At 46.0% G+C, this 14635-nt stretch overlaps 1 long non-coding RNA gene across 2 annotated transcripts in view; it reads left to right on the top strand.

Annotated features, from left to right (window-relative positions):
- Positions 1-14635, top strand: part of LOC105448967 — a 101891-nt gene that overhangs the window by 56828 nt on the left and 30428 nt on the right. The window contains exon 6 of one of the 2 annotated variants that reach the window (XR_974294.1): positions 4604-5002. The exons of the other annotated variant lie outside the window; for it this stretch is intronic. This is a non-coding gene — a long non-coding RNA (uncharacterized LOC105448967). Of the gene's footprint in view, positions 1-4603; positions 5003-14635 lie in introns of those variants that run through there. 2 annotated transcript variants of the gene reach the window in all.

Raw genomic sequence — 14635 nt, 5'->3', positions numbered from 1 at the left:
TTGGATTAATAATTGACGCAGGATAATGCAGGATAAAATCGCCGTCGTTCGTAACGCGCGCCTAGGCACCATAAGTTTTCTTCGGCAGTCATTATCGAGCATTCCTACAAGTTACGACACCGGTTATTATTACGCGGTTTTCCCCTATTTTATTATCGAGTTTATAAGTTCCACGGTTCTTTCATGCCCTTTTTACGATTCGATTAGCGTTTCGCTCTTCTTCGTTCGTTCCTAAGTACAGCTGTCTAATACCGAGTTTTATTCCGGCCGACATTACGTGGACATTACATTCGGAATTATTATTCCATTATTAACTGATTTAATACGGCATTGAACAAAACTTTTCAATAATTTTTTCAACTTTTCGCGTTGAAAAAGAAGTGCGTATGAAAGAAATTTAATAACATACCCGGTATAGTTTGTATTTCGTTTAGTGCGATTTCTGTTTCTCTGTCTCTCTCTTTCGTTGATATACACGCGAAGCGCGCTTATTAATCCTTAACAATCGTGCGTCGCTTGCATGGAAACATACTAATTATGTTAATTAACATTGAACTTTATTAATCACGTACATGTCGATATTTATAACTCGAAAGAGAGGGAGTAGTTATTTACGCTGATATTTAAAAAAGACGAAAGTTTTTGATGTTAGTATTCGTATAGCATATTAAAAATACTAATCAAAATGCTGAAATAATATTATGAGCTTAAAATTAATTCATTTCGATTTCGATATTAATTCATTTTTGTTCTACCGCGCCATAACACTGTAATACATGAAAGAACATCTTTTTACAAATTTAGATTAGTACAAATATTAATGTATATCTATTATATTTTTCTACAACTGGAAGGAAAAAGCAGCGAATTACCGATGACGGTTTGCTAGGAAACTTGCGAGAGAAACGCGCGGCATTCGTCACTTCGTGGCCACCCGTAGCGTGAAACGGTCGGAAGCGTCGTCGCTCGCAAGCGGAGTCTGCCGGCTTCCGTTCCGCCAGCTCCCTCTCGTCCCGCCGCCCGTTCGCTCACGCTGCCGCCTCGCTAACCTCCCCCCGTTCTTTCCCCACCGTCCCCGGCCACCCCTTTAGTCTCTCTCACCGAGTGCGCCATCGCGCGCCCCAACCCGCGCGCCACCGCCGCGCCGTGCCGCGCCGAGTCGAGTCGCGCTACATCTCGCCCCCATCCCTTCCGTCGTTTTCCGTCCCCTCGTCTGCCGCCACGAGCCGCCACTCTGCGCGCACGGCCGCGCTTAAGTATCCCCCATCCCCCTGCCGCGTCCCATTCCGTCCCGTCCCATCCCAACCCATCCCATCCTCCGAGCGACGGTCGACCGACCGCCCCCGTCCACACTCTTGCCGATATTTCCCGCCGGCGGACGGGCAACTACTGACCCGGGTCCTGCTTCCAACCACTGGTACTCCCCCTCCTACCATCACGTTTCGTCGTTTCTGTCGCTCTGCCCGAGACTTCGATCCCGCCCGTCGAATCTCTCAAACTTGTCTCTCTCTCCCTCTCCCTTTCGCCTTCTCTCATACTCTCCCTCAATCTCGGCACCCTTTTGTCTCTCGGTGGGCCACCTCACTCCCGTCCTTCGTTAGATATCTGCCCTCTTCTCTCTCTCTCTCTCTCTCTCTCTCTCTCTCCCCCTGTCTCAATCTTCAACCTTGCTTTGGTTCATTCTTTCGTTCAAAGCGCTCGTTGCACTTTCTCCGCTGCGGAGACGAGGCGGAATCCGAGAGACTCCGCGAGTGAATTCAGCGTAAAGAGTCCGCACCGGGGGACGAAACTTTCGCCGTCAGGCGAGAACGCAATGGAACCGAAAGAGAGAAGAGGGGGGAGGACAGAGAGAGAGAGAGAGAGAGAGGGAGGGAAGAGAGACCGACTCTCGGTCGCGTAATAAGCAAGCGAACCGCCACCAGTGCGCCGTAGGTGGCACGAGGCCCTGGAAGCACGTCGTCCCTTTTTTCTCCGTCGCCTTTTTTTTCCTCTCTCTTTCACGCTCGCTTCTCTTCCCTTTTTTGTCCTTCCTCCATTCCCCTCGCCCATCTTTCCTCGCGCTCGTTTCAGAATCTCTCTCATCCCTCTCCACCTCCTCTCTTGCCCTCTCCTCGGTTTCTTTTTTTTTTCTCTCGCTTGCAGCGAATGCGCTTTCGGGAAATTTAGGGACCAGCGGCATGTGCGCGTCCTCGGCCCTTAAGTTTTCAGGTCACCCACCCGGGGAGGGGGAGGCGTGCGCGAGAAGTGAGATATATGTCGCATCTCGATCGATGGATCTCGGTGTATAGGAGCGAAGCGCGGTCGCGTCCCTATTGCTTTCAAAAGTCGGGATTGAAACGTGATTCACTTCTTTTTTTTTCTTCTTTTCCTTCGTGCTACTTAGTGCCGCCACCCTTCCAACCTCTTCGCCGTGCCTGTCGATTCGTTTCCGGACGAAGTTATCGAGTCGGCGACATCGAGCGATAGAGCTTCGCGGCGGGCTTCGTCGCAACACGATACAGTTAAATAGGAATATAATATCTTAGCCAGAGGTATATGTAAATTTAATTCCCGTGCGATTATGGAAAAGATGCTGGGCAGAAGATTCGATAGATTTTAATTTAGAAAATTTAGAAGCCATATTGCAATTTCCATAAAACAACGCTCGAAAATTAATGTTATAGTCGCAATAAATCAAGTAGCTATATCTGCTGTTGCAAACGCATATAGATTAAAGCGATATTGATTAATTGAAATGACAAATGATCGGCGACGAGTGCTCGAAATACGTCGAAGAATCGCTTATTATGGTAAGATGCCTCTTCCTTTGCACGGCCTGTCGATTATATCTCGCCATTCGTTTCTCAATAAAACTCGTCGACACTCTCGCACCCCTAATTAGGACTTTTGCACTTGGGGGCGTCCGCCGCCGCTGCCCCAAATACATCGCACGTGCGCCTATATGGGATCGGAAGGGATGCAGCTTGGAGGGTGGCCCGGAGTGCACCCGCACCGAAATATCCTACGGATCGTCGTGATTCAACAGCACAAGGCCGGACATCGAGCGGTCTAATCCCCCGGCAAACACTTCGCTGGCAAAGCTAGCAGGCCACCCTTGACGTTGTTAACGTTGACGTGAGGGACGAGGGAGGGAGGGGAGGGTGGCGCGCGGGGGGTGGCATCAAGCCGAGGCACGATGGCACTGACAGCCGCAGATGGCACTTGCCGGCTTGTTTGTCATAAAATCTCCCTCGGGCGCGAGTCGCCATCACCCGCTGCCGACCATAGTTGGCTCGCTCGAGCACCCTCGTGGACTATAGTTCTCGCGGGGGCGAGAAAAATGTCGCCGCGATTGCGTGGGCGAGCCGAGTCTGTAGGGGGTTTTTCCTTTTTTTCTTCCCTCCTCGCGCGCCTTATCGCGCACGTGAAAAATGATCGTCGTTACAGTAGAGACGTTAAAATTAGCGTAGGTCGAAATGATATTCATCTCAAAAGTTACCGCCTGCGTAGTGTAAAATTTCAGAAACAAAACGTACAAAATGCAATTTATTTACTTCAAGTGTCGTAACGATGGTATGCGTAGAAAATAGAAATAGATTACAACTATTTATATTGTTTATATAGTTCAATATCATATTTTACGTTTTACTTAAAGCTATCTGCCTCCGTAATTTTTTAAAATTATGCATTTCTTTCCTTTCGATGATGAATCCATTTCAAGAGTATTGTCCATCGCGGTTGAACGACTATCGTTCTCCCATTTTCCCGAATGATGTTTTTTCGCTAGATATCGCGTATACACGTAACATGTCTGTTAAATTATAATAAATTGAATGTTATTATTAAAACTTTATAATAAAGTCGCACTTACGTAATTAATCTTGTCCCTGCATGTGCCATTTGCTGGCAAAGTGGCGATTAGAGGCTCACTACGGGCGCGTGTGACTCTAATTACTTTCAGTGCTCGTGTGTACACGCGGATTCACGCGCTCGTCGCGAGCACGTGGAGCTGGGGTTTGCACACGTGGTACACAAGGAAGCCTCCCCGGAGGCGCTTTGCACCCTACCGTCAGGAAAATACGACGCCGGCGTATCTCTTTAACGCATCTAATATCTTTAATGTTCCTCCTCTCCCTTCCTCTTCCCCCGAAGGCATATATAGGAGGGGGCTCGGTCAAAGATTCTCTTTAATGCGCCTGTAATATCGATGACGTTTTGCAAACTGGCGGATCTCGTTATCTTCTACGAAGCTCGTGGATATCAATTACTAACGCGTCGTCAAGTTATCTTACGCGTTGCGACGTATCGATGATCTGAAAGCATGTATATATAATCTGCGTGTAGAACAGGCATGAAAAAAGGAATGCAAAATTCCTAGTGCGATCTGCTTAACTTTGCCGTTTTAGGAAGGTGTAAGAGAGAAATTTTTTTTACAGGAGACTACTTTTCTGCGACAATACTTTTCCATTTTTGTACGAAGCATATGTTTAATCGCTCGATAAGCGAGATCGTTCGTTTATCGCAGATAAAATATCATCGTCAGACGCGAAAGCTTGTCGAAGAGTATATATTACTCGCGTCCTTTTAACTTTCCCGTAATATCTCGTAATGTCTCTCAAATTAGCACGAGCCCGTGGAACGACGGAGAGATAACGCCACGAGAGCTTGGAACTCTCCAACACCTCGAATGTCGAATGGTCGTCAGCGGCGGCGGTGGCGGCGGCGTGAAATATTCAGGTCAGCGACGAGAACGTCGACGATCTTGGCGGACTTCGCCCCGTCGATCGATCTGTCGACTCGCAACGCGAATACGCGACAAATAACACACGGAGCCAGGTGAAGTAAAAATCTCGGATTTATCTTTGTGACATGCGCCACGTCCAATCCGATCCTCAAGCTACGTTATCAATAATACAAATGCACGCGCGGGCAATCTCGTATCTTTGCGTTTAGCTTTAATCAGTCGTAACTGGATGATGGCGAATAATGGACATGTATTATGGAACGCAACAAGAGTAAAAATGACAAATTTACGATAAAACATGATTTATTTAAATGTTTGATTTACAATTTGAATCTATATATAGAATTAATATGGTAGATATCACACAGGCATTTGTAGAAAAATGAGATCTACACAAACCCGAAAAACTTCGGAGACCCCTTGTAAACGTGAAATTACGATATTAGGCAAGACGAAAAGAGCAAAGGTACATATTTTATGAGAGATGACATTTCAGTTTGAGTAGTTAGTGATTGTAAACGCCCGATACAGGAGGCGATTAATTCCAGACGCGTTCGGAGTTCAACGTTCACACGTGTCTAAGATTCTATTTCAAGAAAGATGCAACGCGCTCGATGACAGACGGCCGCTCGTGCACCAGCCAAGACGCGCGATAAGCTTAATGACACGGTCTGTCGGCGCGATCAACCGACGTCAGTCCGATATTTAGTCCGGCGGGAATTAAACGGCCTGGACGATAACGGCGCGACCGCGCGCGATGGCGGCGCGAACGGTCGGGGACTCTAATATCTCTAATGTCAATTCCCTGTCCCCGGGCCGTAATATCGGTCTCGTAACCGGGCCGAACGACGTTCTTAATAAACTTACGAGCTCGCGTTATTGCGATTTTATATTTTATTATCGTTAGCCCGCCCTGGGGCTCTCTTCGCGAAGAACCCGTGACGATTTCGCGATCATCCTCCGTAACGTCATTTCGGGGTTATTCCAATTAAGAAGAAAGAGGCACCAGCGCGGATTTTATCCTCGTTGCGAAAATTATCACCAGTCGAGTTCAATATATTTCCCAAGAAATATATTGAATAGAAATTATATCGAAATAGAAATAAACGTAGGATAAATATTATTTTTTATTATTTTAAATGGAAAATTGTCTTTTTCTACTGCCATGAGAACAATCGTTTCACGGCGCTCTCTTCCTCTTTCTCTTTGTCTCTTTCCATCTTTTTTCGAATATCAGAAAATATTAAATGCAATATTTCGGTGAATTCGCACCGCTAAAAGTCAACCATCAGAGCCGCATGAACGGGCGCGAGGCGAGAAGAGGTGGCCAAAGGATGAATAGGCGATCTCGCGAAGTAGGCTTTATATTTATCGCGGCAATAAGGCGAGACTCTCTCGACGCCGGGCGTCGTCGGACCCGAGAGGGGAGGAGGCAGAGGGACCGACATCGTTGGGACAATCGGTGGCCGTCGTTATCATTAACGACGCGACGTCCAATGCGACGTCGGCGTTCTCTCCGCCTCCGTTTCTCTCTTCCTGTCTCTTACCTTCTGCTCACTCCGCTCTCTCTCTCTCTTTCGTCGTTCCCTCTCACCGCCGACTCGTCATTGCTGCCGTCGTCGTTTCGTTCCTCCGCCGTTTCGTGTTCCCGCACTCGTTCCGTGATCCACGATCGTCTGGGAACTCTACCGGGTGTGTCCACCGTGTGTAACGTATAGTTCTTTTTCAGGACGTTTGCGATGATTTAAGAATGTACATACGTGGCAATGAGAAGAATCGATATTGAATCTTTGATTAAAGTACAATGCGTTAATTGGGATAAAAATATCAACAATTGATAATTTATATCAGAAATTACTGAAAGATACGAATATTTTTCTAAGGTTAATATATTCTATATTTTCCAATTCTAACACAGACATAGAACAGAAATGAGATAACAATTTTCGATATTAGTGATATGAATGACTTTCGCGCGAGAAGTCAAAAAAGTTGATGAAACAATTCACTTTGCACTTTTTCTTAGGACTTCTCTCCCTGCACTTGACGAAATTTCACGGAGGATTAGGCTGTGTCTCGTGACGCGTCGCCGAGAGAGAGATGAATCATCGTTAGCGAAAGTTTCGCTGTTGTCACCCCCTCCCCCTCTCTCGTCGCGGTACTCGATTAAAGGCATTAGGATCGTCCGCTGTGGCGAGGGTGCGTTCGGGTGGGGGAGGGGGGGAGGGGGGAACTCTGTCGTAAGCGAGGGAGAGGCAGGGGGAACGCTTGTTTGTTCGGCACCTGCCGCTTACGCGCGCGTGTATGAGGTCGCTGGTCCCCTAATCCGATCGTGACGCACGTGCGTGGCGTCTACGGAACCCACTAGGAGAGTTTACACAATGACGCTCCCCCTTCCTCGTTCCCCATCCCCGGAATCCTTCCCCGATCGGGTCGATCGAAGGCGGGCTTCGCCCCCGAATCTATACCGCGATGAATCTCAATGAGGCGTGCGAGGCTGCGACGACGTGACTTTCGTTCCGCCTTTTGCGACTGCTCGCTAATTCATTTAACTCCGGATGACGAACGCGTATATACTTTCGAAGAAACTTTCTTCGGTTTTATCTATCAAAGTGACTTATCGAGATGTAACAAAATTGATCTCCTTACTAATCCTTAGAGCGGAATTGAAAGGTATTTGTGTGCTTGAAGTGCATTTTTTATATATATTTTTTTTATTTTGATGCGGCTGTTAAAATTTGTTTTTTATTTGCCTGTTACGGTATAGCGAATCCTAATGTACGATTAGAATTGTCTATATAAATGTCTACTCTATTTCAGGATAGAGCGACCATTTTTTATTTAGTCCGTCTCGCAAATTATACTTCGCTTCTCTCCGCTAAGAGGAGTTCAAAAAAGTTTGCTTTTGGTGCTTTTAAAACCTTCCATAGTTGGAAGTCTCATTTTGGACGATTAAAATCTCTCCTCGGCATATCCAAATCCCGCATTATCTGGCCAGCTTCGTCGGTTGAACTTTACATATAGTGATTATGGCCAGTCTTGATCCGACACTATCGAGCACACGACGCGTGCGATGCGCTCTCTCTCTCTCTCTCTCTCTCTCTCTCGCTCTCGCTCTCGCTCGCTCGCTCATTCGTCTCTGTTTCCGATGCGGCACGTGTCACCGCGTGTTTCTCCGCTCGTTTAGGGGCTCGAATTAATATTGTCCGAGAACGTTGCGACGCCATTCTATAAATAAAAGCCGAGGAGGGTCGTGACGAAAACGAGTCAACGGGATGATAACGGGGGCAACACATAGGGGGGAGGGGGGGAGCATCGGGACACCAGCATAACTTGATTTTTGGCTTCTTCGAGAGGGCTTCTCTCTTGTCGCGATGCGTCGAAAGCTGAAGCCCATTACATCCTGAGTCTATGTTGCTACGGCAGTTTGTTTTTTACTTAAAATACAAAATATATTACTTTTTTTATCTTTCGACGTGTCTTCGAAATAGTACATAGTTAAATAGTTATTTCGGATAATGGCCCGATAAATTCTCAAAGGTTTTAGTTAAAATCCTCATTAAAGGACGTTTCATGATTTCCGAAATATTCCACGTGCTGCAGTATGCTTAATTTAATAAACGCGTTTTGGAAGTGCACGGGTACGCGGAATTTTGTATCAAAGACACGAACATAATGGCGGATTGTGCGTATAATCGTCAATGCCCGGCCGTCAATGTGACATTATGTTCCACACACGTGCGCCCCGCGTGCGTACACGGGTTCATCGTAATTTTATATTCCGTTACGAAGGGCGGTAGAATGCGTAATGTTGAAATAGCTCCATCATTATCGCCGACATGTTCCACATATCATTCTATGCATCATTTTATATATTTTGCGCGAGAGCGCTATAGTAGCTTATCACAAAGCTGCATAGAGCTATTTGTTACGTTAAATATTTATGGACTATTAAAAATTGCGTATCAAACGCCAAGATGAATTACGTGAGGCACAATGCGTGTGTATCTCACATTTAATTACATTTGCCTATGTTGCATATCATACAACGAGTACAATGAAAATAAAATCACATTCTAATAGTTTTTCAAGTAATTTTAGCGAAAGCAAAAAGTAAAATTTTATTTTTATTTAATTTTTAAAAAGTTTTAGTGGTAAATTGAAAATTTGTAAGGAGCGGTGTCATGTTTTTTTTTTTTTTTTTTTTTCCTCGAAGATAGTAAAGGTCTGTCGGAGAGTTCACGTATTCGAGGAATCTAGGGCAGTGCTATATACGGTGATTTTTTTTTCAAGGCACCCAGCGCGTCGTCAAATCGCCATCTCCGACGGCCATAATTGCATCTATTGTCGCAAAAGAATTTCGTCGCCGTCCATACTCTCGCAATTGATCGCACGATCGATGCTTATTTATTAGCGGCTCTCACCTCTTTCCCCTCTCGTCTCTTTCTTTCTATTTTGACATCGCTGTTGTTTTTGATTTTTCCCCTACCATTCTCGCTTTGCGCTCGCCTCCCGCGATCGATCAATCACTCGCGTTTTCCAGCGCGTCGCGACGCGTCGTCGGCGCGTCGATGGTAACGGATCGGCGGCCGCGGAATGTGACATTACGGATTTCGCAATAAATGCGGCGACACGCGCGGACGATTTTCCCGTAGCCGCGCCGCCCGCGCCGGGAGAGAGCCGGTGCGCCGCGCGCGGCGCGTATAACGACCGCAATGCAGATTTTTATGCGCGACACGCATAATATCGGCGTCGCGGACACGCGCCATGTAACATGTAACTGGCAACCGATTGGCGCGCGGTAGTTTGGCAAATGCCGGCGTTATCGCTGGAAAAGTGGGACGTGATGCACCGCCGGAGAGGTGAATAGAATCGCCGACGAGGGCGAATCAAACTCCGCGTTAAAAACTTACCCGCCAACTTAGTTCCGCTCGCGCTTCGGTTTGTTATACTAATTTTTCTGGAATAGAGAAGGAGGCAATTATACTCTGGTACTTTCTTCGCATTACGCTTGCTTTTCGATTTTACTTCCCAGTCACATTTATCTTCCGTTAAATCGAAGAGATGGATGACGAATGAGATAATCGAACAGCAGATAATTTCACAAAAACAACGCTGTTAAAATTATCGATTGAAATTTTCTTTCGACAATTTTATTTCAATGAATATATAGCTGCGTAAGACTTTGACTCATTTCGTATCTTCATATTTTCATGTCGAAGTTACAATAAAAAATTAATCGATAATTTTACGTCATTATAACGCTTAATTCGGATTGGAAGTGCCAGATACGTTCGTACTGAATTTTTTATCGTCCATCTGAAAACTTTTCACGAAATTAAACGTTATAATTACAAGTGATCGATGAAAATCTATCTGCTTCGCGGTGACGTGATTTCGTCGATTTGCCGCGAAAGCGTCACTTTTAATGCACATTTGCGATCACGCGAAAATGTATTCCGTGCCTCAATCACCGAAGACGTACGGGGCGCGTTAAACGCGTTATAAAGTCAAAGATTACAAAGTCACGAAAGGTGGGGCGCGATATAACGCGCACGTGCTGTAATTAAACATCTTATGTATATGAAACGTGTACAGATACGAGACGCACGCGCGCGTTCTCGCACCTTCTTGCGCAATCATCGTCGGCCAATCGAGATAAATTACGAGCCGCGTTACTGGTAGATCGTTTGACCTTTTGTCATGAATTATGAATGAGCTGTCCATCGCGATGCGGTTAATCGTTCCGTACGCGAGGCCGCAAGGTTCCACGCGGTCGGTCTCACGCTTCTCGCGAGCGGAAGCGTGCGAGCCTCCGATCGTCGGCGCTCGTTTCGCGCGCCCGTATGTGTCTCGTGTATCGCGCCCGACCATCTCTCTCTCTCTCTCTCTCTCTCTCTCTCTCTCTCTTTGCCACGCCTCGCGCGCGTCTCATCCGCGATATAGCGCCGCGCACCATCGAGAGCCGTCCGGCGGAACGACTTTAACGAGGCGGCGTCCATTACAGGCGTAAATCGAGCCCGCGCATTAACCGGCGATTTACGACCGGTCGGGCGCGCGCTTGTGCCTCCGTAGTTGCAGCGAGGGAGAAACGTCATCGCGCGTTCCGCCGTGCGAGAAGCCATCGACAAGGTTCGCTTGACCTCGATTATTCATTCCGCGGCTTCCGGCGATTGTCAGGGAGATTATCAGGAAATGATGCGAGCAGGAATGCGGCTATACATTTCTGTATTCCTCGGATGCTCGGGGAAAAGAATGAAGAAGATAGAAAGTTGCAACGAAAACAGAAAGCAGGATTTAAAACTAGATGATTTATTGTTAGTTAAAACGTTTCGTAAATTAAATAGAATATTATTACTTATTCCAATCGATTACATATGTCAATATTATTATGTTATATCATTTTCCGTGGTTCGCGTTTATTTATTGCCAGCAGCAAAACAGGTGAGAGGAGGGAAGAGAAAAGTGGACGGACGGATAGAGGCAAGCGTGCCCAGCGGGTTAAAGATAAAGGATAAATCTGAGAAGGGACACGCGGAAACGAGAGGATTGTGCGCGCGCGAGGACGGTGTCAGGCATTTGTATCTATCCGCACGTCCTCCCTCCTTGATAATTTCAAGACGAACTTTAAAGAACGATATTTTAAAACTTACGTTTAGACAGCCTGAATTAATTATTGCTTTTTAAGCTCAGTACTTGCGGTCGCGAATAAAGCCATGTATCCTATGCTTGATATCGATTGCTAGCTGATATCAGATGACACTCAGGATGATCGCTGATCATCATACTGCACCGCAAATAAATGGGGAGGGTGAAGGTGGAAGGGGGAGGGAGAGAGACAGGTTTTGTTTTGCGGCCGTTATCAACGCGCGGTATTTCCGACTGCGCCGCAAAGTTCGAATTTCACCCGGGTTAATATCAAATCGGTTTTCAGTTTACAAAACTCGGGCCGCAACTCGCGGATCGGCCATGTTATTTCGCTGACCGGTCGGCCGGATCAAACAACGCGTAATCATGTATTTTACAAAATGAAACGTTGTAATACGAATATCGTACTTCCGGCTAATTTCGGCGCATTACCGCTTTCCTAAAAAATGGATCAATACAACCCACGTAATTATCGCCGGCCGACACAAGAGATAATGACTACAGATGTTGATAGATGCACGCGATAATGCTTCACCATATTTTGTTCTAATAATAGCAATAACGACGCTACATTAAGTTCAATATTTTATTTCTCTATCTCCCTCCCTCCATCTGTCTCACTCTGTCTCGTTAAAATAAATACAATTCGAAATAAATGTACACTTTAAAGGAAAGGGAAGGGTAAAAAAATGTATTCGTTACGCGTACGCGCAAACGTTATCCGGAGTAACTACTAATTCGCGCGGAAGCCATCTTAAACAAAATAAAAAAAGCGGAACGACAGAGTCGGGCAAAACGCTATCACAGCGGAGCATTGTAACCGGCGCTGATCCATTGTAACCGGAACGACACATGTAAAAGGCGAAAAACGAAACATCATGGAAGCCGGATGCCAAAATTTCGGCTTGCGCTGCGTTAAACTCCGGATAACGTTGGCGCGCACACGCGCATATATACATATATATACATATATATGTGTACACATACGCCGTATAACGGAAAATATACATCGCAACCGCGACGGCAGGCAGTTAAACTGGCGTCGGCTATTTTCAGCCCCGAAATAATTCAGAAACGATCGATGTCCCGACATTGAGGGGCGGCCGTCATTCTTCTTCCCGATAACGCCGCGATATCTTCGGCCTCCTCCGGGGGAGGAGAAAAGGCGACAGCTCCGAGACACCCGGTGTAATGCAATTTACGTCATCTAATTTCGGCGTCGCGCGCGTTTCCGACCCCGCTGCCGTCGCCGCCGCCGCCGCCGCGCGAGCAGCCGCGAATATTTATGCCGTATCGAGCGAGGCTCGCTCGCTTCGCGCTTGTCTGATCCTCCCTCCAACCTTTCTCCCTCCTCTCGATCGTCCCTCTAGCTATCTAAAGCCTAGAATCGAACAACGTTTATTTCATTATCGGGATTAATTCATAAGTGACGTAAAAACGTTGCACTCGAGGCTCCCAAAAAAAAAACGTTCCTAACACATTCCTCGGCCGTCTGATTGTCGAATGTAATATTTTTTTATTCAATTTTTGCGGGGACGGTAAAGTTTACAGTCTGCTTGCAGTTAGTTGTCGCCAATCGGTTGCGTAATTTCGTCACGTCGATAGCTTGCGCGCGCACGATATGCAAATAATACCGATGTACGACCTCCAACGGCGCGTACAGCTCTCGCAACATTTTTTCCATAAAAATACAGCTTTCGCGTGCCGCTCTTTCTCTCTCTTTCGCTCTCTCTGCCTCATCGAGATATTTTTTTTATACGTCCGCGGCAAAGTAAAAGCTCGCGGTATGTGCGCGATATCGATACATATCCCGAAGAATTTACAGGAGCCACCGACGAGGTCGTACTCGTTCTGGTCGCTCCCGCAGATTTTTTTCAACCCCGACCAAACCCCCCCGTCGTCGCAACGCGCGCGATCGCGAGATAAAATATAAATCCTCGGGGAAGGGAGCAAAAAAAAAACGTTCGTGACGACGGATAAGCGATCGTCCGCTCGCTCTGTCGCGCTCTCGGTGTATCGATACTATCGAGCGATCCGGGTCAGATATATACGCGGTCGCCTGTATATTTCCGTTGACACAAATATTCGTCAGAGAGTATCGTCGGCGGTGGAGCGCGCAGTGGTTGTATTTATCGATAAGCGGTCTAAGCGATCACACGAAAAAAATAAAGAAACAAAAGATCCGTGCTAACATTCGAAATTAGTTCGATCCGTGAAGAGGGTAGACATCGAGCAGAATTAGACATCTGAAGAATCTAGAGAGATTCGAGATCGCAGAACAAGACGAGAGGGCTAAAAAAAAGCGCTGGCAATCTAAAAATCCGGAAAAATCTAAAATAGAACCAGTCACAATTTGATTATTTATAATTAAATTGTCACTGCCTGCATTGTCTCGAGCATTAATTATGGGCTAGAAAGAAACGGCAAGTTATGACGACGATTGAAGGACGTCGATAGAATTCGACGTACGGTGGATCGAAGGGGTAGAGTAGCATCGCGATTACGAGACGGCGATTCATCTGACTTCGGATAGGATTCTTTATGGATGCTGACGGACGTACGGGAAAACTTGTCCAGATAATTCTTTGGTTCTTGCAACGGCTTCGTTGTTCCCGTGCACCTCCATAATCCGCCTGCATCCGTCGTCGATGCTATATCCTACCCTCCTAATGATCCTCTTTTCCTCCTTTTATCTTCAACCGAGTCGTTACGGATTATCGTTCTTGCCGACCTATTTTCCGGTCGTTCGGACAGAATCGAGACGCTCGAACGATGGGGGGCAACAGAATCCGGTTGTGATAAATGTATCCCTCATTAATACGTGTACGCGAGTGTTAGAAGAAAGAAATACCCTACGAGACACAAATAGCAACAATATTTCTGATTCGTTGAAATATATATATGCTTAATTTAAGATTTTTCTTAAGATCGTGTACAATTAATATTAAACATTAGTAAATAATGACGACTAGAGTAGCTCTACTTAAACGATATTCGGTCTGCCTGAAATAATCAGAGCAAATCAAAAACGCATGAAACTGCGAATTCTGAAAATGTTAATTTGTTCGATCGAAAGATCGCCGAGTTATCCATAAATATAGCTTCATAATTTCATAAGAAAGTTTTTTGGGACGAGGTTTTTTCCTACATATTTATACATATTTGAAGTATGTTTCAAAATATATGTATTTAAAAATAATCATAAATAAGCACTATAATACAATATATACTGAGGTCATGAAAAAAAATTGGTCCATGGTTCCC

This window comes from Wasmannia auropunctata, unplaced genomic scaffold, assembly GCF_000956235.1.
Source record: "Wasmannia auropunctata unplaced genomic scaffold, wasmannia.A_1.0 LD336078.1, whole genome shotgun sequence".
NCBI classification, from domain to species: Eukaryota; Metazoa; Arthropoda; class Insecta; order Hymenoptera; family Formicidae; genus Wasmannia; species Wasmannia auropunctata.
The sequence above is the reverse complement of the archived record's forward strand: the minus strand, read 5'-3'. Positions and strand labels throughout refer to the sequence as shown.